General features: G+C 38.7%; 1 long non-coding RNA gene across 1 annotated transcript; it reads right to left on the bottom strand.

The window, feature by feature from the left end:
- Positions 1 to 22,139: 22,139 nt before the first annotated feature.
- On the bottom strand, positions 22,140 to 25,171 carry LOC140014000 (uncharacterized). The gene is made up of 2 exons (XR_011820850.1): positions 24,858 to 25,171; positions 22,140 to 23,063 (listed from the first exon to the last, which is right to left on the bottom strand). It is a non-coding gene; the product is annotated as an uncharacterized lncRNA (long non-coding RNA).
- Between the last annotated feature and the right edge of the window lie 426 nt (positions 25,172 to 25,597).

Raw genomic sequence — 25,597 nt, forward strand, 5'->3', positions numbered from 1 at the left:
CGGCATCCTAAATTTTAAGTTTAGGATACACTACGGAGATCTTAGGCCTAAACTCTGATACCAACTGTGACGGCCAACTGTGACGGCCCCTCTCCCCCTATGGCATACCAAAGGGTTCGGCGGACTGCCTGTCCATCTCTCGCCGGGACTCAATCACTCACTACAGTTCTCAAACAAATTGCAATATAAATATCAAATATACATCAATGGTTCCACAAATTTACATATCATAAGCGAAGCAGAAACTAGTTCCCAAGCGTGGAACTTACACACATATCCGATCCACTCTAAACATTCAAGTAACCCTAGCTATTACACAAGAAGAGTGCGAATTCAAACTGTACATGAGGTAATCCATGCAATCACATGAATAAGTACTACAAGCTCCTCCTTCGCCTCGAGTCCTGTGGAAGGGAATAAAATAGTTTTGGGGTGAACTAGAAACTCAGCGAGTAATCAGTCAAATCAGAAATCAAATCAGTTTCACAATAGTTCATTTCAATGATGCCATGAATCAAAAATCAAGTGTACGTTTATTGCTCTCGTGAGCCAGTAAAATCATTGTACTTTACATCCATCGCTCAAATTGATCAGTTAATTGTGAAACAGTGATAGGGAGCCATTGGTGCTCCAGATAAACAGTAAACAGTGGTGGAGACATTGGTGCTAAGCACAGGACTTCCCAAGAACTCATTGAAGCCAAATCATGTCATGAACTAATGTGCAAGTACACATGATATATGCAATCGAGTAAACAATGCAAGAAAACGTTCAAAAGTAGCTTTGGTACAGTTTTGGGATCACTCACCAACCACAGCTCATGTAACTCATCCATCCGATGCAGTTCCTTGATCAAGTCCAAGTCCTTCAACTCAAACTCAAAGCAATCAAACGCCCTCAAAGATCGGACAGCATTTCCCCTTAATTTCTTTATTTTCCAACCTACAATAAAAATTGCAAGTTGCATCTTACCAACCACAATTACACAAACGATTCATAAACAATAAAACACATCCAATTAGGGCCATAATACCCTTCAATCAAAGCCAATTAGGGACTTTACAACCAATCCATAAGAAAGCCCCAAATTAAACTCTAAAATCGGAATTTCCGCACAAACCAGAAATTTTCCGCAAACAATCATATCCAACATATACAAGCTCCATTTTACACCACAACTAGCTATCATTCCATGACCAACATACCATAATCATATAAAATCAAAAAATTCCCCAATAAATAAAAAATTGGTCCAATTTTACTTGAAATCATAAAATCATCCACAATACAACATATTTAAACACAACAACCCACTAATATATCATTATTAAAACAAAATGGGTACTTTCTTAGTAACTCACCCCATAAACTCAGGAAATATAGCACCTGAAAGCTTCCCCTTCCAAAACAACTCCATCAACTTCTTCAAACTTCCATGGTGAGCCCATGTATGGAGTAGTTTCCAAAACCATCGATGAAATCTCAAGATTTTGGCAAAGATTAAAACTAGGAAAATTGAGAGCTTTTGTCTCTATGATGCACGGACAAGCCAGGTGAAGAAATGGAAGATATTTTGGACAAAAGTTGGATAAGAGTGAAGACAACAGCCAGACAAAGTTGATGACCGACTGTGACACGTCACAATCCGGTCGGAATCTGGCCGGATTTCCGGCCGGATTCTTTTCCAGATTCAAGGCAACGGTAAAATAATTTTTTTCAAAATTCCAAGGCAATCCGGCCAGGTATCCGGCCAAAAACTTGTCGGATTTCCGGCTGGATTGGCCAAAAACAAAGCGAACCAGAATTTTTTTTCCTTTTCCTTCTTCCGAGCATCTCAAACTCCCCTCCTTAAAAGAATGTCTTCCTCGACATTCCAACTTGTACTAATCAGAACAAGATATCCCACAAAAGTCAAACAAGCACTTCCAAGCAAGCAGTAAGAGTTACTCTAATCTCACTTATCAAATTTTTCATTCCTACAAGAAATCACTCACATTTCAAACCAGATCCACAGTCCGGCATCCTAAATTTTAAGTTTAGGATACACTACGGAGATCTTAGGCCTAAACTCTGATACCAACTGTGACGGCCAACTGTGACGGCCCCTCTCCCCCTATGGCATACCAAAGGGTTCGGCGGACTGCCTGTCCATCTCTCGCCGGGACTCAATCACTCACTACAGTTCTCAAACAAATTGCAATATAAATATCAAATATACATCAATGGTTCCACAAATTTACATATCATAAGCGAAGCAGAAACTAGTTCCCAAGCGTGGAACTTACACACATATCCGATCCACTCTAAACATTCAAGTAACCCTAGCTATTACACAAGAAGAGTGCGAATTCAAACTGTACATGAGGTAATCCATGCAATCACATGAATAAGTACTACAAGCTCCTCCTTCGCCTCGAGTCCTGTGGAAGGGAATAAAATAGTTTTGGGGTGAACTAGAAACTCAGCGAGTAATCAGTCAAATCAGAAATCAAATCAGTTTCACAATAGTTCATTTCAATGATGCCATGAATCAAAAATCAAGTGTACGTTTATTGCTCTCGTGAGCCAGTAAAATCATTGTACTTTACATCCATCGCTCAAATTGATCAGTTAATTGTGAAACAGTGATAGGGAGCCATTGGTGCTCCAGATAAACAGTAAACAGTGGTGGAGACATTGGTGCTAAGCACAGGACTTCCCAAGAACTCATTGAAGCCAAATCATGTCATGAACTAATGTGCAAGTACACATGATATATGCAATCGAGTAAACAATGCAAGAAAACGTTCAAAAGTAGCTTTGGTACAGTTTTGGGATCACTCACCAACCACAGCTCATGTAACTCATCCATCAGATGCAGTTCCTTGATCAAGTCCAAGTCCTTCAACTCAAACTCAAAGCAATCAAACGCCCTCAAAGATCGGACAGCATTTCCCCTTAATTTCTTTATTTTCCAACCTACAATAAAAATTGCAAGTTGCATCTTACCAACCACAATTACACAAACGATTCATAAACAATAAAACACATCCAATTAGGGCCATAATACCCTTCAATCAAAGCCAATTAGGGACTTTACAACCAATCCATAAGAAAGCCCCAAATTAAACTCTAAAATCGGAATTTCCGCACAAACCAGAAATTTTCCGCAAACAATCATATCCAACATATACAAGCTCCATTTTACACCACAACTAGCTATCATTCCATGACCAACATACCATAATCATATAAAATCAAAAAATTCCCCAATAAATAAAAAATTGGTCCAATTTTACTTGAAATCATAAAATCATCCACAATACAACATATTTAAACACAACAACCCACTAATATATCATTATTAAAACAAAATGGGTACTTTCTTAGTAACTCACCCCATAAACTCAGGAAATATAGCACCTGAAAGCTTCCCCTTCCAAAACAACTCCATCAACTTCTTCAAACTTCCATGGTGAGCCCATGTATGGAGTAGTTTCCAAAACCATCGATGAAATCTCAAGATTTTGGCAAAGATTAAAACTAGGAAAATTGAGAGCTTTTGTCTCTATGATGCACGGACAAGCCAGGTGAAGAAATGGAAGATATTTTGGACAAAAGTTGGATAAGAGTGAAGACAACAGCCAGACAAAGTTGATGACCGACTGTGACACGTCACAATCCGGTCGGAATCTGGCCGGATTTCCGGCCGGATTCTTTTCCAGATTCAAGGCAACGGTAAAATAATTTTTTTCAAAATTCCAAGGCAATCCGGCCAGGTATCCGGCCAAAAACTTGTCGGATTTCCGGCTGGATTGGCCAAAAACAAAGCGAACCAGAATTTTTTTTCCTTTTCCTTCTTCCGAGCATCTCAAACTCCCCTCCTTAAAAGAATGTCTTCCTCGACATTCCAACTTGTACTAATCAGAACAAGATATCCCACAAAAGTCAAACAAGCACTTCCAAGCAAGCAGTAAGAGTTACTCTAATCTCACTTATCAAATTTTTCATTCCTACAAGAAATCACTCACATTTCAAACCAGATCCACAGTCCGGCATCCTAAATTTTAAGTTTAGGATACACTACGGAGATCTTAGGCCTAAACTCTGATACCAACTGTGACGGCCAACTGTGACGGCCCCTCTCCCCCTATGGCATACCAAAGGGTTCGGCGGACTGCCTGTCCATCTCTCGCCGGGACTCAATCACTCACTACAGTTCTCAAACAAATTGCAATATAAATATCAAATATACATCAATGGTTCCACAAATTTACATATCATAAGCGAAGCAGAAACTAGTTCCCAAGCGTGGAACTTACACACATATCCGATCCACTCTAAACATTCAAGTAACCCTAGCTATTACACAAGAAGAGTGCGAATTCAAACTGTACATGAGGTAATCCATGCAATCACATGAATAAGTACTACAAGCTCCTCCTTCGCCTCGAGTCCTGTGGAAGGGAATAAAATAGTTTTGGGGTGAACTAGAAACTCAGCGAGTAATCAGTCAAATCAGAAATCAAATCAGTTTCACAATAGTTCATTTCAATGATGCCATGAATCAAAAATCAAGTGTACGTTTATTGCTCTCGTGAGCCAGTAAAATCATTGTACTTTACATCCATCGCTCAAATTGATCAGTTAATTGTGAAACAGTGATAGGGAGCCATTGGTGCTCCAGATAAACAGTAAACAGTGGTGGAGACATTGGTGCTAAGCACAGGACTTCCCAAGAACTCATTGAAGCCAAATCATGTCATGAACTAATGTGCAAGTACACATGATATATGCAATCGAGTAAACAATGCAAGAAAACGTTCAAAAGTAGCTTTGGTACAGTTTTGGGATCACTCACCAACCACAGCTCATGTAACTCATCCATCCGATGCAGTTCCTTGATCAAGTCCAAGTCCTTCAACTCAAACTCAAAGCAATCAAACGCCCTCAAAGATCGGACAGCATTTCCCCTTAATTTCTTTATTTTCCAACCTACAATAAAAATTGCAAGTTGCATCTTACCAACCACAATTACACAAACGATTCATAAACAATAAAACACATCCAATTAGGGCCATAATACCCTTCAATCAAAGCCAATTAGGGACTTTACAACCAATCCATAAGAAAGCCCCAAATTAAACTCTAAAATCGGAATTTCCGCACAAACCAGAAATTTTCCGCAAACAATCATATCCAACATATACAAGCTCCATTTTACACCACAACTAGCTATCATTCCATGACCAACATACCATAATCATATAAAATCAAAAAATTCCCCAATAAATAAAAAATTGGTCCAATTTTACTTGAAATCATAAAATCATCCACAATACAACATATTTAAACACAACAACCCACTAATATATCATTATTAAAACAAAATGGGTACTTTCTTAGTAACTCACCCCATAAACTCAGGAAATATAGCACCTGAAAGCTTCCCCTTCCAAAACAACTCCATCAACTTCTTCAAACTTCCATGGTGAGCCCATGTATGGAGTAGTTTCCAAAACCATCGATGAAATCTCAAGATTTTGGCAAAGATTAAAACTAGGAAAATTGAGAGCTTTTGTCTCTATGATGCACGGACAAGCCAGGTGAAGAAATGGAAGATATTTTGGACAAAAGTTGGATAAGAGTGAAGACAACAGCCAGACAAAGTTGATGACCGACTGTGACACGTCACAATCCGGTCGGAATCTGGCCGGATTTCCGGCCGGATTCTTTTCCAGATTCAAGGCAACGGTAAAATAATTTTTTTCAAAATTCCAAGGCAATCCGGCCAGGTATCCGGCCAAAAACTTGTCGGATTTCCGGCTGGATTGGCCAAAAACAAAGCGAACCAGAATTTTTTTTCCTTTTCCTTCTTCCGAGCATCTCAAACTCCCCTCCTTAAAAGAATGTCTTCCTCGACATTCCAACTTGTACTAATCAGAACAAGATATCCCACAAAAGTCAAACAAGCACTTCCAAGCAAGCAGTAAGAGTTACTCTAATCTCACTTATCAAATTTTTCATTCCTACAAGAAATCACTCACATTTCAAACCAGATCCACAGTCCGGCATCCTAAATTTTAAGTTTAGGATACACTACGGAGATCTTAGGCCTAAACTCTGATACCAACTGTGACGGCCAACTGTGACGGCCCCTCTCCCCCTATGGCATACCAAAGGGTTCGGCGGACTGCCTGTCCATCTCTCGCCGGGACTCAATCACTCACTACAGTTCTCAAACAAATTGCAATATAAATATCAAATATACATCAATGGTTCCACAAATTTACATATCATAAGCGAAGCAGAAACTAGTTCCCAAGCGTGGAACTTACACACATATCCGATCCACTCTAAACATTCAAGTAACCCTAGCTATTACACAAGAAGAGTGCGAATTCAAACTGTACATGAGGTAATCCATGCAATCACATGAATAAGTACTACAAGCTCCTCCTTCGCCTCGAGTCCTGTGGAAGGGAATAAAATAGTTTTGGGGTGAACTAGAAACTCAGCGAGTAATCAGTCAAATCAGAAATCAAATCAGTTTCACAATAGTTCATTTCAATGATGCCATGAATCAAAAATCAAGTGTACGTTTATTGCTCTCGTGAGCCAGTAAAATCATTGTACTTTACATCCATCGCTCAAATTGATCAGTTAATTGTGAAACAGTGATAGGGAGCCATTGGTGCTCCAGATAAACAGTAAACAGTGGTGGAGACATTGGTGCTAAGCACAGGACTTCCCAAGAACTCATTGAAGCCAAATCATGTCATGAACTAATGTGCAAGTACACATGATATATGCAATCGAGTAAACAATGCAAGAAAACGTTCAAAAGTAGCTTTGGTACAGTTTTGGGATCACTCACCAACCACAGCTCATGTAACTCATCCATCAGATGCAGTTCCTTGATCAAGTCCAAGTCCTTCAACTCAAACTCAAAGCAATCAAACGCCCTCAAAGATCGGACAGCATTTCCCCTTAATTTCTTTATTTTCCAACCTACAATAAAAATTGCAAGTTGCATCTTACCAACCACAATTACACAAACGATTCATAAACAATAAAACACATCCAATTAGGGCCATAATACCCTTCAATCAAAGCCAATTAGGGACTTTACAACCAATCCATAAGAAAGCCCCAAATTAAACTCTAAAATCGGAATTTCCGCACAAACCAGAAATTTTCCGCAAACAATCATATCCAACATATACAAGCTCCATTTTACACCACAACTAGCTATCATTCCATGACCAACATACCATAATCATATAAAATCAAAAAATTCCCCAATAAATAAAAAATTGGTCCAATTTTACTTGAAATCATAAAATCATCCACAATACAACATATTTAAACACAACAACCCACTAATATATCATTATTAAAACAAAATGGGTACTTTCTTAGTAACTCACCCCATAAACTCAGGAAATATAGCACCTGAAAGCTTCCCCTTCCAAAACAACTCCATCAACTTCTTCAAACTTCCATGGTGAGCCCATGTATGGAGTAGTTTCCAAAACCATCGATGAAATCTCAAGATTTTGGCAAAGATTAAAACTAGGAAAATTGAGAGCTTTTGTCTCTATGATGCACGGACAAGCCAGGTGAAGAAATGGAAGATATTTTGGACAAAAGTTGGATAAGAGTGAAGACAACAGCCAGACAAAGTTGATGACCGACTGTGACACGTCACAATCCGGTCGGAATCTGGCCGGATTTCCGGCCGGATTCTTTTCCAGATTCAAGGCAACGGTAAAATAATTTTTTTCAAAATTCCAAGGCAATCCGGCCAGGTATCCGGCCAAAAACTTGTCGGATTTCCGGCTGGATTGGCCAAAAACAAAGCGAACCAGAATTTTTTTTCCTTTTCCTTCTTCCGAGCATCTCAAACTCCCCTCCTTAAAAGAATGTCTTCCTCGACATTCCAACTTGTACTAATCAGAACAAGATATCCCACAAAAGTCAAACAAGCACTTCCAAGCAAGCAGTAAGAGTTACTCTAATCTCACTTATCAAATTTTTCATTCCTACAAGAAATCACTCACATTTCAAACCAGATCCACAGTCCGGCATCCTAAATTTTAAGTTTAGGATACACTACGGAGATCTTAGGCCTAAACTCTGATACCAACTGTGACGGCCAACTGTGACGGCCCCTCTCCCCCTATGGCATACCAAAGGGTTCGGCGGACTGCCTGTCCATCTCTCGCCGGGACTCAATCACTCACTACAGTTCTCAAACAAATTGCAATATAAATATCAAATATACATCAATGGTTCCACAAATTTACATATCATAAGCGAAGCAGAAACTAGTTCCCAAGCGTGGAACTTACACACATATCCGATCCACTCTAAACATTCAAGTAACCCTAGCTATTACACAAGAAGAGTGCGAATTCAAACTGTACATGAGGTAATCCATGCAATCACATGAATAAGTACTACAAGCTCCTCCTTCGCCTCGAGTCCTGTGGAAGGGAATAAAATAGTTTTGGGGTGAACTAGAAACTCAGCGAGTAATCAGTCAAATCAGAAATCAAATCAGTTTCACAATAGTTCATTTCAATGATGCCATGAATCAAAAATCAAGTGTACGTTTATTGCTCTCGTGAGCCAGTAAAATCATTGTACTTTACATCCATCGCTCAAATTGATCAGTTAATTGTGAAACAGTGATAGGGAGCCATTGGTGCTCCAGATAAACAGTAAACAGTGGTGGAGACATTGGTGCTAAGCACAGGACTTCCCAAGAACTCATTGAAGCCAAATCATGTCATGAACTAATGTGCAAGTACACATGATATATGCAATCGAGTAAACAATGCAAGAAAACGTTCAAAAGTAGCTTTGGTACAGTTTTGGGATCACTCACCAACCACAGCTCATGTAACTCATCCATCAGATGCAGTTCCTTGATCAAGTCCAAGTCCTTCAACTCAAACTCAAAGCAATCAAACGCCCTCAAAGATCGGACAGCATTTCCCCTTAATTTCTTTATTTTCCAACCTACAATAAAAATTGCAAGTTGCATCTTACCAACCACAATTACACAAACGATTCATAAACAATAAAACACATCCAATTAGGGCCATAATACCCTTCAATCAAAGCCAATTAGGGACTTTACAACCAATCCATAAGAAAGCCCCAAATTAAACTCTAAAATCGGAATTTCCGCACAAACCAGAAATTTTCCGCAAACAATCATATCCAACATATACAAGCTCCATTTTACACCACAACTAGCTATCATTCCATGACCAACATACCATAATCATATAAAATCAAAAAATTCCCCAATAAATAAAAAATTGGTCCAATTTTACTTGAAATCATAAAATCATCCACAATACAACATATTTAAACACAACAACCCACTAATATATCATTATTAAAACAAAATGGGTACTTTCTTAGTAACTCACCCCATAAACTCAGGAAATATAGCACCTGAAAGCTTCCCCTTCCAAAACAACTCCATCAACTTCTTCAAACTTCCATGGTGAGCCCATGTATGGAGTAGTTTCCAAAACCATCGATGAAATCTCAAGATTTTGGCAAAGATTAAAACTAGGAAAATTGAGAGCTTTTGTCTCTATGATGCACGGACAAGCCAGGTGAAGAAATGGAAGATATTTTGGACAAAAGTTGGATAAGAGTGAAGACAACAGCCAGACAAAGTTGATGACCGACTGTGACACGTCACAATCCGGTCGGAATCTGGCCGGATTTCCGGCCGGATTCTTTTCCAGATTCAAGGCAACGGTAAAATAATTTTTTTCAAAATTCCAAGGCAATCCGGCCAGGTATCCGGCCAAAAACTTGTCGGATTTCCGGCTGGATTGGCCAAAAACAAAGCGAACCAGAATTTTTTTTCCTTTTCCTTCTTCCGAGCATCTCAAACTCCCCTCCTTAAAAGAATGTCTTCCTCGACATTCCAACTTGTACTAATCAGAACAAGATATCCCACAAAAGTCAAACAAGCACTTCCAAGCAAGCAGTAAGAGTTACTCTAATCTCACTTATCAAATTTTTCATTCCTACAAGAAATCACTCACATTTCAAACCAGATCCACAGTCCGGCATCCTAAATTTTAAGTTTAGGATACACTACGGAGATCTTAGGCCTAAACTCTGATACCAACTGTGACGGCCAACTGTGACGGCCCCTCTCCCCCTATGGCATACCAAAGGGTTCGGCGGACTGCCTGTCCATCTCTCGCCGGGACTCAATCACTCACTACAGTTCTCAAACAAATTGCAATATAAATATCAAATATACATCAATGGTTCCACAAATTTACATATCATAAGCGAAGCAGAAACTAGTTCCCAAGCGTGGAACTTACACACATATCCGATCCACTCTAAACATTCAAGTAACCCTAGCTATTACACAAGAAGAGTGCGAATTCAAACTGTACATGAGGTAATCCATGCAATCACATGAATAAGTACTACAAGCTCCTCCTTCGCCTCGAGTCCTGTGGAAGGGAATAAAATAGTTTTGGGGTGAACTAGAAACTCAGCGAGTAATCAGTCAAATCAGAAATCAAATCAGTTTCACAATAGTTCATTTCAATGATGCCATGAATCAAAAATCAAGTGTACGTTTATTGCTCTCGTGAGCCAGTAAAATCATTGTACTTTACATCCATCGCTCAAATTGATCAGTTAATTGTGAAACAGTGATAGGGAGCCATTGGTGCTCCAGATAAACAGTAAACAGTGGTGGAGACATTGGTGCTAAGCACAGGACTTCCCAAGAACTCATTGAAGCCAAATCATGTCATGAACTAATGTGCAAGTACACATGATATATGCAATCGAGTAAACAATGCAAGAAAACGTTCAAAAGTAGCTTTGGTACAGTTTTGGGATCACTCACCAACCACAGCTCATGTAACTCATCCATCCGATGCAGTTCCTTGATCAAGTCCAAGTCCTTCAACTCAAACTCAAAGCAATCAAACGCCCTCAAAGATCGGACAGCATTTCCCCTTAATTTCTTTATTTTCCAACCTACAATAAAAATTGCAAGTTGCATCTTACCAACCACAATTACACAAACGATTCATAAACAATAAAACACATCCAATTAGGGCCATAATACCCTTCAATCAAAGCCAATTAGGGACTTTACAACCAATCCATAAGAAAGCCCCAAATTAAACTCTAAAATCGGAATTTCCGCACAAACCAGAAATTTTCCGCAAACAATCATATCCAACATATACAAGCTCCATTTTACACCACAACTAGCTATCATTCCATGACCAACATACCATAATCATATAAAATCAAAAAATTCCCCAATAAATAAAAAATTGGTCCAATTTTACTTGAAATCATAAAATCATCCACAATACAACATATTTAAACACAACAACCCACTAATATATCATTATTAAAACAAAATGGGTACTTTCTTAGTAACTCACCCCATAAACTCAGGAAATATAGCACCTGAAAGCTTCCCCTTCCAAAACAACTCCATCAACTTCTTCAAACTTCCATGGTGAGCCCATGTATGGAGTAGTTTCCAAAACCATCGATGAAATCTCAAGATTTTGGCAAAGATTAAAACTAGGAAAATTGAGAGCTTTTGTCTCTATGATGCACGGACAAGCCAGGTGAAGAAATGGAAGATATTTTGGACAAAAGTTGGATAAGAGTGAAGACAACAGCCAGACAAAGTTGATGACCGACTGTGACACGTCACAATCCGGTCGGAATCTGGCCGGATTTCCGGCCGGATTCTTTTCCAGATTCAAGGCAACGGTAAAATAATTTTTTTCAAAATTCCAAGGCAATCCGGTCTTCCTCGACATTCCAACTTGTACTAATCAGATCAAGATATCCCACAAAAGTCAAACAAGCACTTCCAAGCAAGCAGTAAGAGTTACTCTAATCTCACTTATCAAATTTTTCATTCCTACAAGAAATCACTCACATTTCAAACCAGATCCACAGTCCGGTATCCTAAATTTTAAGTTTAGGATACACTACGGAGATCTTAGGCCTAAACTCTGATACCAACTGTGACGGCCAACTGTGACGGCCCCTCTCCCCCTATGGCATACCAAAGGGTTCGGCGGACTGCCTGTCCATCTCTCGCCGGGACTCAATCACTCACTACAGTTCTCAAACAAATTGCAATATAAATATCAAATATACATCAATGGTTCCACAAATTTACATATCATAAGCGAAGCAGAAACTAGTTCCCAAGCGTGGAACTTACACACATATCCGATCCACTCTAAACATTCAAATAACCCTAGCTATTACACAAGAAGAGTGCGAATTCAAACTGTACATGAGGTAATCCATGCAATCACATGAATAAGTACTACAAGCTCCTCCTTCGCCTCGAGTCCTGTGGAAGGGAATAAAATAGTTTTGGGGTGAACTAGAAACTCAGCGAGTAATCAGTCAAATCAGAATTCAAATCAGTTTCACAATAGTTCATTTCAATGATGCCATGAATCAAAAATCAAGTGTACGTTTATTGCTCTCGTGAGCCAGTAAAATCATTGTACTTTACATCCATCGCTCAAATTGATCAGTTAATTGTGAAACAGTGATAGGGAGCCATTGGTGCTCCAGATAAACAGTAAACAGTGGTGGAGACATTGGTGCTAAGCACAGGACTTCCCAAGAACTCATTGAAGCCAAATCATGTCATGAACTAATGTGCAAGTACACATGATATATGCAATCGAGTAAACAATGCAAGAAAACGTTCAAAAGTAGCTTTGGTACAGTTTTGGGATCACTCACCAACCACAGCTCATGTACCTCATCCATCATATGCAGTTCCTTGATCAAGTCCATGTCCTTCAACTTAAACTCAAAGCAATCAAACGCCCTCAAAGATCGGACAGCATTTCCCCTTAATTTCTTTATTTTCCAACCTACAATAAAAATTGCAAGTTGCATCTTACCAACCACAATTACACATACGGTTCATAAACAATAAAACAATTCCAATTAGGGCCACAATACCCTTCAATAAAAGCCAATTAGGGACTTTACAACCAATCCATAAGAAAGCCCCAAATTAAACTCTAAAATCGGAATTTCCGCACAAACCAGAAATTTTCCGCAAACAATCATATCCAACATATACAAGCTCCATTTTACACCACAACTAGCTATCATTCCATGACCAACATAACATAATCATATAAAATCAAAAAATTCCCCAATAAATCAGAAATTGGTCCAATTTTATTTAAAATCATAAAATCATCCACAATACAACATATTTAAATACAAAAACCCACTAATATATCATTATTAAAACAAAAGGGTACTTTCTTAGTAACTCACCTCATAAACTCAGGAAAGATAGCTCCTCAAAGCTACCCGTTCCAAAACAACTCCATCAACTTCTTCAAGCTTCCATAGTGAGCCCATGTATGGAATAGTTTCCAAAACCATCGATGAAATCTCAAGATTTTGGCAAAGTTTAAAATTAGGAAAATTGTGAGCTCTTCTCTCTATGATGCAAGGCCAAGCCAGGTGAAGAAATGGAAGTGTTATTCTTGGTTTTGATGATCACAAAAGTTTGTTTATACAGACCAAGAAAGTGAACACTTAGATCAGGCCTGATGAAACAAAGAAAGCATATGTTTAATTGACTTCGGTCTACGATGCTTTGGATGTGGCAAACAAGATTGAAATAATATGAATGAATTTAGTCATTGTTTTGTTCCAATCAAAGATACTGTCTTGTTAGTACGTCAAGTGTGTTATTCTTGGTACTTTGAAATGTTTATCTAACTTTCTTCAAATATAAGTGTTTGTGTTTAGAATCAGGTTCGAATGTGTCATGAAATGCAAAACAACCAAAAGGAGAAGCAAAAACAGGACAAACAGGTCGGACGGCCGAAAGGAAACTGTCGGACGTCCGAAAGGAGAAAGAACATCAAAAAGGAAACAGGACACTCATGTCGGACGGCCGAAAGGAATCTGTCGGACGTCCGAAAGAAGAAAGAACATCAAGAAGGAAGCTATGTCGGACGCTCATAAAGAGCCATCGGACGTCCGGAAGGTTCGGACTGTGACGCCCCCACTTCTCCCTAAGGCGAACCAAAGGATATCCGCGGGACGCCTGCCCAGCTCTCGCCAGGACTCAAGCAATTTCCGTCCAAGCTTAATACAACACTAGACGTTACGATTAAATACCATAAATACAATCAGTCCGTAAGCTTTCAAGCTTATCAATATTCAACATCTGCCCAATCATTACATCGAAATCTCGAAATACATCAATATTCAAAATATACATCAATCACAAGTCTAGCCCCAAAGTGTAACGGAAACCCTAAAACAAGAGTACGCCAAGAGGGGTTTCTCCAACATTTCTCCAAGTCCAATCCTGTTAAGGAAAACAAATCTATAGGGTGAGCAAAACGCTCGTGAGGCCAAGAACACACATGCAAGCACTTTGTTCAAATAGCAATCCCAAATTCATTAAATAAAACAGGATATTTCATTAATCAATCATTCGAGCAGGAAAATTAAATCAGAAACAATTCAAGGATATAGTAGCTCTCAGGAGCTAAGTTCCACTCGCTCTGTCGATGTCATTCGTATACTTTCCCGCATTGACCCTCCTGTCAACCGGGTTGGTATTTCCATTTCCGTAGATCACCACTTTCTTTCCTCCGTCCACCGTACACCCCAAGGGCCCACAATGTCCATTATTGGGCGATACTCAACGAGTATGCCAAGCAAGACCTCTTATTAGGTCGAGCTTATATGTATCTCATGGCTCGTCCAAATCCCCGACCAATCCCATTGCTGGCTCGAGTCTAAGGACGGCCTATGAGTTTGGGCGTCCCCCATTCATTTGAAAGTCGAGGAGGTTCACTCCAACGACATAAGCATTCATGACATAACATTGCATTTCATTCATTCAATACATTTCATTCATTCATTTGAAATTAGAACGAGTGCGATAAAGTACGCACCCGCCCTTATTTTTAAAACTTTCAACAAATACCACAAATAAATAAGTATCAAAATTCACACACTTGACACTCACCGAGCTATTCAATAAGAATTATTTTCTGGGAGTTCAAGTGTCCACGGTGAGATCCTCTTGAAGGTCTCCTTGTGCGCCTGGCAATTAACAGTGGATAATCACACAATTAACCCACTTATCAAGAAGATTGTACACTAGTACAATCTAAGGATTATTTCGCAAAAAGGAACCTCAATTACACGTAAATCGAGGTTCAACTTGCCTTTTATTATGTACAATATTATTTGAGTTTTTATCATGAAAATCGTAAGCAAAACGTTTTAAGAATATCAAAAGAATAAAGAGTTCTTGAAAAACTCTATTTCTTTGAAATTGGAAAATTTTTCAGTTTTATGATGAATCCTTGAAAAATCGTAACTCGCTCGGTATAAGTCGAGAATTGGAAAACTTTATACCGTTGGAAACCTCTTAGAGAGTACTATAAGTTCCTAGAAGACACTTTTCCATGAATCGAAGTGAAAAGTGGTCAAAAATGAGCTTGAAGACGCAGGGTGGGTTTTCATGGCAGAATTAAGTTGGATTTCGGCCAACTTTGGAAATTCGGCACGATTCACACGTTGCAAACCGGCCTCTGAATTTTGCAGCTCAATTAGTGTTGCAAGTGAAGTTTATAACAAAACAAGCGGATCAAGAATCGGAGTTTCGAGTACCGAGATACGGTAGCCCGAAGTTGAGCAAATTCAAGACTGGATGAGAATTTTCCAGATTTGAACCTCTAACTTAAGTAATTCAATTGGGTATCGAAACGAACTTGAATTGGCACTAAAATTGGTAGTATTTCAATGCTATATGGAAAGTATCTCTCTATCGAATTTCGGGGAAAAACACCTTCGGCAAGGTAGTTAATTAGCCAACCAAAGTTCAAGAAAAATCCTAAGGCAATCTGCCTTTGACTTTCATTTTCCAAATTTCCAATCGTTTAACCAAGAAAGTTATCCAACCATGGTTCATTTGTGAAATAAAGGCCTAAGAAACATCCATAATACCTTTGGTAAGTGTTTAATATCAAGAACATCAACTAACAAGTTCACTCCAAGATTTTGTTCCAAACCAGTCCAAACATTAGGGTTTTCCAAAACAGAGCAGTCCACTTGTTTCAGTCACAACTCAGTCAATATAGCTCTAAATCGAGCATGGCTTACGCCGTTGGAAAATACATTCATAGAGTTAAAATATCACAGAAGAAATTGTTCCCAAATTCGGCACCCATCTGGTTCAAAATCGGGCATCAAGTTGCTGCCTGAACACTTCATTCCAGATGAACAGAGCAACAGGACAGCGAATTTAAAACATTTGGTTCGGCTTGCTCACAAAGAATCAGAACGTGCATTATATACCAAATTAAAGCTAGGAATGTCTAGTTTCAAACTTCACCAACGGCACATGATTTCGACATCCGAGGACAGAGTTATAGCCAAAATACTACTGCTGGTCAGAGACATACGCGAATCAGTTTTCCAGATTTGCTGGTTTCTCAAAAAAATTCATTTGCTCAATCAAACCTCAATATTTTCCAATGAAATTTTCCACACCTCTAATACATCATATAGGCATCCAATTCAAGCCATTAGTTCATTAAAAACTGGCCTTAAAATGGCCGAACATGGCAGGGGCAAAATGGGAAGTTTTTGCTTCTTACACCCAATGAAGTTTCTACTAATTACCCACCACTAATGCATCATTATAACCACTAAACCAACAATATAATCACCATCACTCATCAAATCAGCAACAAAAACCCAAGTGTGGGAATTCAAAGAGCCCACAATCACATTTTTACACCATATACAAGCTAACCAAATGCATGCATGAACTTAACAAGGTAAGATAGCTTCCAAACTTCAAGTTTCCAAGAGTGGATCATCACTTACTTTGGGTTGGTGTTCAATCAGAAATTTCGGCCCTCTATTACCCCAGAAAAACCGTGATTTCCAGCCCTTGTTTGCAGCTCAAAATGATCCTCAAGTGTCAAGCTAGGTGTGGTGCAAGTTTGGTTAAATTTGGAGATGATTTGGGGTGGTTTTGAGTGAGATTAGTGAGCAGAAATTTTGAAGCAAATGTGTTAGAGAGAGGAGGGTGTTTGGTCGGCTGTGAGGAGAGAGAAAATGGAGGGAAATCTGACTTCCTTTAGCTTCCAAGAGAAGGTGAAATAAGTGGTGGTAATTCACCCAAAAGTCAACTCTCATTAGGGGCCGTTTGGTGCGATTACGGCTTGATTTCCTCGCGCGTTTGGTTCACTAGTGCACTAAACCTCCAAGGCATATATATTCATGTAAATATTATTCACTCTTAATTGTCCCGAAATAAGGGTCTAAAGTCCCTCAATTGAAGTCGCGCGTGAAAACGCGTACCGTCAAATTTAACGTTATAACGCGAAACTTCCGAGAAATTCTTATAACGATTGCACTATTAACTATCACTTGAATATTTATTCATAAGATTACCTATTTTAGGACCATAGTACAAGTCTCCAATATTCCAAGCTTATTGTGCTACTACGCGGATAAAATCTCCAAGTACTATTCACTATTTTTACTAAACGCGCTCTAGGAAATTAATTTTCGAAACGAATCATTTTAAAAATATAACGAAGTTATATTACCATGTATTTAGGTTCAATAGGTCTAGAAAATAATACTCGGAATAAATGAACAAGTAAATAATTAAATAAGCTCAAATTAGGGTTTTAATAGGAGTTTTACGAGTCTTTACATGAGTCGAGTATTAACTCCGCAAATCTCCAATAAATTTGTATCCATGCGTCTTTTGGAAAACTATCCACGCGTGAGTAATATATGCTCACCTAGAACTTATTCACCTTTGATTCTCGATTAACTTTTCTTAATCTGCTATTGTCCGTTCTTAATTTCCCCAGGATAATCATACTCTCGAATACAATATCACCTTGAAACACTCGTGTTCATTATTTCTCACTTAAACAATCCTTCCGAAAATTGAAGTTGTTAACGGGACATTTCAAAAACATAATGAAGACATTATTCCATACGAATGGATTTAAAATGGTCGTAATAAATTATTTGGGAGAAACAGGTGGTTAAATACTTAATTAAACGGTTAATATTTGATAAAAATAAGAAATTTTTCGGGTCCTCACATCCTCCCCTCCTTAAAAGGAATTTCGTCCTCGAAATTCAAACTTAGAAAAATATCACATCCCTCAATAGTCATGCTTAGCAAGTTAGTCAATAACTTACACTTTCCAATTCTTATCTCATAGTTTCTATCCGCCCAATTAACAATCAAGTTTTTGATCACCAAAATGCAATTTAACTTCCCAATCGGATAGTAGCTTAAGTGGCTTCCTGTCTACCTCATATAGGAAATGTTTGTACTTCTTTAATGCGAATATCACAGCCACTAACTCCAAATCATGAGTTGGCTACTTTCTCTCGTGATATCTTAACTTTCCAGAAGTATGCACAATCACCTCGTCATGCATCAGTAGTATACATTGTAAACTATCATTTGAAACATCTATATAAATCACAATACTGCCTCCTCAGCTTGGTAAGGCTAACACAAGTGCATCGATTAAACATTTTTTTTTTCCACTTTCAAAATTCCTCCTCACATTTAAAATCCCACATAACTTGCCAAGTCTTGCACTCTTAGAAAATTCCTTGATCAAACCAAAGGAAAGGTTCGACTACCATCAAGAACTCCAAATTTCGGTAGGATTTTCTAGTCGTTTCCTCTTAAACAACTTCTACTGTAGTTGAGTCAACAATAATTCCTTCCTTAGATATTGTATAACCTAGAAAGGCTATTTCCTTCCAGTCGAACTCACATTTGCCGAACTTAACGAAAGTTTGTGCATTCTTGGGGTTTGTAAAACATCTCCAAGTACCTTTCATGATCTTCTCAAACCTTAGAGTATACCGATATATCATCAATAATGCTACCACAGATTAATCCAATTACGATCTAAAACCCCAATGCATTCAGGTCATAGTTGCTACTAGTGCATTGGTCAACCCAATGGCGTAATTGAAAGTTCAAAGTGTCTCTTTCTTGAATTGGAGGTGATTTTAACACATCAGTCTCTAGAGTCCTCAACTGGTAATAGCTCTACTTTAAATTCAACTTGAATAATATCACGGCTCCTTGCCATTGGTCGAAATTTTCCGACTACGTGAGACAATGGAGCATTTGCTCTTAGTGGACACATCGTTCAAGTCTCGTTATTGTATATATATATATATATATACCCTCAAGTTTCCATTCCAAATGTGATATCTGACTCCTCAATCATTATGCTCGGAAATCTACCAAAGATTTTCTTTCACTAACCCAAGTCTCACAGTATTAATATATCAAATTGGTAACCAAACATTGGATTCCAACTTCAACACCAAGCTCCCGATTTGGTCACGGTCCCTAGTCGCCTCCAGACCTTAGGGTGGTCTATATTCTCAAGCACAACCTCGACCATGTCTAATACCGTTCGTGTCTTATGATAAGTCTAAAAGTGTGAGCAAGATTTTGAATATACATGTAAGTCGTAAAACAAATCAAAAGCGGAGTAAAGTTTCATATGTCATAATGATCATAATAGGTACATCAAGTTGGAATAGATTTATCAAATCATTTCAAAAGGAAAAAGGGAAACAATAAGATCGTAGCAAAACGTGCCAAATTGCCAAGATACAAAACAAAAGACCTTTCCCTTTTCCACAAGGTTAAATTTCCAAAAGTGCTAGTCTAGTCTAGGGTACTACAACCCCTATCCCTCGAGTGTAGTCAAAACATCCTCACTCGTAAAACTTTCACTACTAGAACCCCCTTCATAAACATTAGTACTAATTACTTCCATCTGGCACTTGATTGCTTTATAGCGGCCTAGCTGGCTGTTGAGTATTTTCTCTTTTTGATAGGATTACCAGGGCAATTCGAAAACTTATGCTCGGTACTACCGCACTTAAAACATTTTCCTTGCTTTCTCCAGCACTCGGCCTCAACGTGGTTAACCTTGCCGCAGTATCCACAATGTGCATGAGAAGTGGCGGCTTGGCCAGTTCGAGGATTTTCTTTGCATTTCTTCTCTAATTCTACATTCTGGCGTAGTAATTCAATTTTCTCTGCATATTCTTGTTTCCACCGTCCTTCCCAGTACTCAGCTAGTTTTCTTTGAAATTCTACCTCATTTCGAAGAATATCCATTTCCTTAAGCATTTCCTCCAAAGTTGTCATCTTGCCGGTTGGTTTAAGTCAAATGCTAGCCTGCCAGGTAGATCAGAGGATCAAAATAAGTAACTATTCATAATGGAAGCTCGAGTCATGGTACTCTTTCATTCTTTTGCTTATAAGTTACCCCGGGATACCAATCTTAACTATCCTCTGCTTAATACGGCGAGTTCTTAAGTCTCCAAGAGATTGTTATCATTACTTACAAACATAACCAGATGCAGGGACCATATTCCTTAATATAAAATTTTCAAGTCTTAGTTCACTCTCCAATACTTACTTATAAGTTACTCGAGAAGAAACTCTAATATCTTGTTTTCACTAGTACCTTATTTGATTCCCTTAAATCGATCCTACTATTTCGAGATTAGATTCTCCGTGAAACTTAGATGGAGCGAACTTCAAGAATTGCTCAACTCCTCAACCTTACTTGGTTCTTAGGTTGGTTGATTGGTTTAGGGTTTTAGTGCTCCACTAATCATGCTAGGGCATCAATCGTCTGATTAATAGCAATAACTACACGATTATTTTCATTCATTTCTAGGGTTTTGATCCAGTCCAGCAGTCACTCTATAATCGTCTCCTTGAGCTTGGGGTTGCTTAATCCCTCACCCTCACTCCTTTTCACTCTTTTGGTCACCCATAAATTTAACATATTTAAAGGCATGACATAAAGTGAGTGCATATAAACGGAGTTTGAAAAGTGATACCTTTATCACGCCAACAAATACAAGAATAAAAAGGGAAGATACCAAAATAATCGCAAATGGGTACAACCCAATCATGGATTTGAAATCATGAAACAGTAAAGTCAATCATGCCATGAGTAACGTTTAATTGCCTCAAAAGGTAGGAAACATTGTGAAACAAGATACAAAATGCAAAGGCCTTTAAGCGAGTGCCACCCCTTCTATCTTTGGCAAAACTATTAAAATAGTTTAAATCACTAACTTAGTGATTGGCGGAGCCAAAAGTCTTAATTACCTCCGTAGGATCATTTCCATTTCCAGCACTAGGAGTTTTAAATCTCATGTCCCTTATCGAATATCTTGTCATTCTCCACTTGTTCAACCAAGATAATACACCCAGCCATCGACTTATCCATCATGTCTTTAATTTCGGACACTACCCCACAAGTCGATTCTTAGCTTTTTAAAGCTTCTCACAAGGAGCTTTTGTCTTCCTCGCTCCTTAAATATCTCAATCTCCACTTCAGGAATTCTAGTAGTCTAGACATCCACAATCGCCCTCGGTTCTCGATTATCCCCTTGAATCACCCTATTTTCCTCAAATAGCCACTTCCGATGATCGGCCACTATAAACACTCCATTACTTGGGCACGAGTAAGTCCTTTGGAAATAACATATCATACTAGTTCGGCGAGTTGGATCACACTTCCAACGAGCCCTTCCCTAGGCCCTTCACGGCCATGGTTACCATAACGCGTCTCCAAGACGGTGCAATGCCACCATTACTTTCCGTAACTTACAACTAAGATTAAAAGCTTAAATGGGACCAAATACACTGAATAAACTGGATTTGATCACCCCATATTATCCCACATGTATCACACAAGATTAAGACTCCTTATCATCCACTAATCCAAACCTAAGTTCTAGTTTTCGTTCCCACGAGCAGTCACTTAACTTTCCAACCAGTTCCACAGTCCGGCATCCTAAACATTTAAGCCTAGGATACACTACAGAGATCTAAAGCCTAAGCTCTGATACCAACTGTGACGCCCCCACTTCTCCCTAAGGCGAACCAAAGGGTATCCGCGGGACGCCTGCCCAGCTCTCGCCAGGACTCAAGCAATTTCCGTCCAAGCTTAATACAACACTAGACGTTACGATTAAATACCATAAATACAATCAGTGCGTAAGCTTTCAAGCTTATCAATATTCAACATCTGCCCAATCATTACATCGAAATCTCGAAATACATCAATATTCAAAATATACATCAATCACAAGTCTAGCCCCAAAGTGTAACGGAAACCCTAAAACAAGAGTACGCCAAGAGGGGTTTCTCCAACATTTCTCCAAGTCCAATCCTGTTAAGGAAAACAAATCTATAGGGTGAGCAAAACGCTCGTGAGGCCAAGAACACACATGCAAGCACTTTGTTCAAATAGCAATCCCAAATTCATTAAATAAAACAGGATATTTCATTAATCAATCATTCGAGCAGGAAAAGTAAATCAGAAACAATTCAAGGATATAGTAGCTCTCAGGAGCTAAGTTCCACTCGCTCTGTCGATGTCATTCGTATACTTTCCCGCATTGACCCTCCTGTCAACCGGGTCGGTATTTCCATTTCCGTAGATCACCACTTTCTTTCCTCCGTCCACCGTACACCCCAAGGGCCCACAATGTCCATTATTGGGCGATACTCAACGAGTATGCCAAGCAAGACCTCTTATTAGGTCGAGCTTATATGTATCTCATGGCTCGCCCAAATCCCCGACCAAGCCCATTGCTGGCTCGAGTCTAAGGACGGCCTATGAGTTTGGGCGTCCCCCATTCATTTGAAAGTCGAGGAGGTTCACTCCAACGACATAAGCATTCATGACATAACATTGCATTTCATTCATTCATTCAATACATTTCATTCATTCATTTGAAATTAGAACGAGTGCGATAAAGTACGCACCCGCCCTTATTTTTAAAACTTTCAACAAATACCACAAATAAACAAGTATCAAAATTCACACACTTGACACTCACCGAGCAATTCAATAAGAATTATTTTCTGGGAGTTCAAGTGTCCACGGTGAGATCCTCTTGAAGGTCTCCTTGTGCGCCTGGCAATTAACAGTGGATAATCACACAATTAACCCACTTATCAAGAAGATTGTACACTAGTACAATCTAAGGATTATTTCGCAAAAAGGAACCTCAATTACACGTAAATCGAGGTTCAACTTGCCTTTTATTATGTACAATATTATTTGAGTTTTTATCATGAAAATCGTAAGCAAAACGTTTTAAGAATATCAAAAGAATAAAGAGTTCTTGAAAAACTCTATTTCTTTGAAATTGGAAAATTTTTCAGTTTTATGATGAATCCTTGAAAAATCGTAACTCGCTCGGTATAAGTCGAGAATTGGAAAACTTTATACCGTTGGAAACCTCTTAGAGAGTACTATAAGTTCCTAGAAGACACTTTTCCATGAATCGAAGTGAAAAGTGGTCAAAAATGAGCTTGAAGACGCAGGGTGGGTTTTCATGGCAGAATTAAGTTGGATTTCGGCCAACTTTGGAAATTCGGCACGATTCACACGTTGCAAACCGGCCTCTGAATTTTGCAGCTCAATTAGTGTTGCAAGTGAAGTTTATAACAAAACAAGCGGATCAAGAATCGGAGTTTCGAGTACCGAGATACGGTAGCCCGAAGTTGAGCAAATTCAAGACTGGATGAGAATTTTCCAGATTTGAACCTCTAACTTAAGTAATTCAATTGGGTATCGAAACGAACTTGAATTGGCACTAAAATTGGCAGTATTTCAATACTATATGGAAAGTATCTCTCTATCGAATTTCGGGGAAAAATACCTTCGGCAAGGTAGTTAATTAGCCAACCAAAGTTCAAGAAAAATCCTAAGGCAATCTGCCTTTGACTTTCATTTTCCAAATTTCCAATCGTTTAACCAAGAAAGTTATCCAACCATGGTTCATTTGTGAAATAAAGGCCTAAGAAACATCCATAATACCTTTGGTAAGTGTTTAATATCAAGAACATCAACTAACAAGTTCACTCCAAGATTTTGTTCCAAACCAGTCCAAACATTAGGGTTTTCCAAAACAGAGCAGTCCACTTGTTTCAGTCACAACTCAGTCAATATAGCTCGAAATCGAGCATGGCTTACGCCGTTGGAAAATACATTCATAGAGTTAAAATATCACAGAAGAAATCGTTTCCAAATTCGGCACCCATCTGGTTCAAAATCGGGCATCAAGTTGCTGCCTGAACACTTCATTCCAGATGAACAGAGCAACAGGACAGCGAATTTAAAACATTTGGTTCGGCTTGCTCACAAAGAATCAGAACGTGCATTATATACCAAATTAAAGCTAGGAATGTCTAGTTTCAAACGCCACCGACGGCACATGATTTCGACATCCGAGGACAGAGTTATAGCCAAAATACTACTGCTGGTCAGAGACATACGCGAATCAGTTTTCCAGATTTGCTGGTTTCTCAAAAAAATTCATTTGCTCAATCAAACCTCAATATTTTCCAATGAAATTTTCCACACCTCTAATACATCATATAGGCATCCAATTCAAGCCATTAGTTCATTAAAAACTGGCCTTAAAATGGCCGAACATGGCAGGGGCAAAATCGGAAGTTTTTGCTTCTTACACCCAATGAAGTTTCTACTAATTACCCACCACTAATGCATCATTATAACCACTAAACCAACAATATAATCACCATCACTCATCAAATCAGCAACAAAAACCCAAGTGTGGGAATTCAAAGAGCCCACAATCACATTTTTACACCATATACAAGCTAACCAAATGCATGCATGAACTTAACAAGGTAAGATAGCTTCCAAACTTCAAGTTTCCAAGAGTGGATCATCACTTACTTTGGGTTGGTGTTCAATCAGAAATTTCGGCCCTCTATTACCCCAGAAAAACCGTGATTTCCAGCCCTTGTTTGCAGCTCAAAATGATCCTCAAGTGTCAAGCTAGGTGTGGTGCAAGTTTGGTTAAATTTGGAGATGATTTGGGGTGGTTTTGAGTGAGATTAGTGAGCAGAAATTTTGAAGCAAATGTGTTAGAGAGAGGAGGGTGTTTGGTCGGCTGTGAGGAGAGAGAAAATGGAGGGAAATCTGACTTCCTTTAGCTTCCAAGAGAAGGTGAAATAAGTGGTGGTAATTCACCCAAAAGTCAACTCTCATTAGGGGCCGTTTGGTGCGATTACGGCTTGATTTCCTCGCGCGTTTGGTTCACTAGTGCACTAAACCTCCAAGGCATATATATTCATGTAAATATTATTCACTCTTAATTGTCCCGAAATAAGGGTCTAAAGTCCCTCAATTGAAGTCGCGCGTGAAAACGCGTACCGTCAAATTTAACGTTATAACGCGAAACTTCCGAGAAATTCTTATAACGATTGCACTATTAACTATCACTTGAATATTTATTCATAAGATTACCTATTTTAGGACCATAGTACAAGTCTCCAATATTCCAAGCTTATTGTGCTACTACGCGGATAAAATCTCCAAGTACTATTCACTATTTTTACTAAACGCGCTCTAGGAAATTAATTTTCGAAACGAATCATTTTAAAAATATAACGAAGTTATATTACCATGTATTT

This window comes from Coffea arabica, chromosome 9c, assembly GCF_036785885.1.
Source record: "Coffea arabica cultivar ET-39 chromosome 9c, Coffea Arabica ET-39 HiFi, whole genome shotgun sequence".
In the NCBI taxonomy this organism is placed as follows: domain Eukaryota; kingdom Viridiplantae; phylum Streptophyta; class Magnoliopsida; order Gentianales; family Rubiaceae; genus Coffea; species Coffea arabica.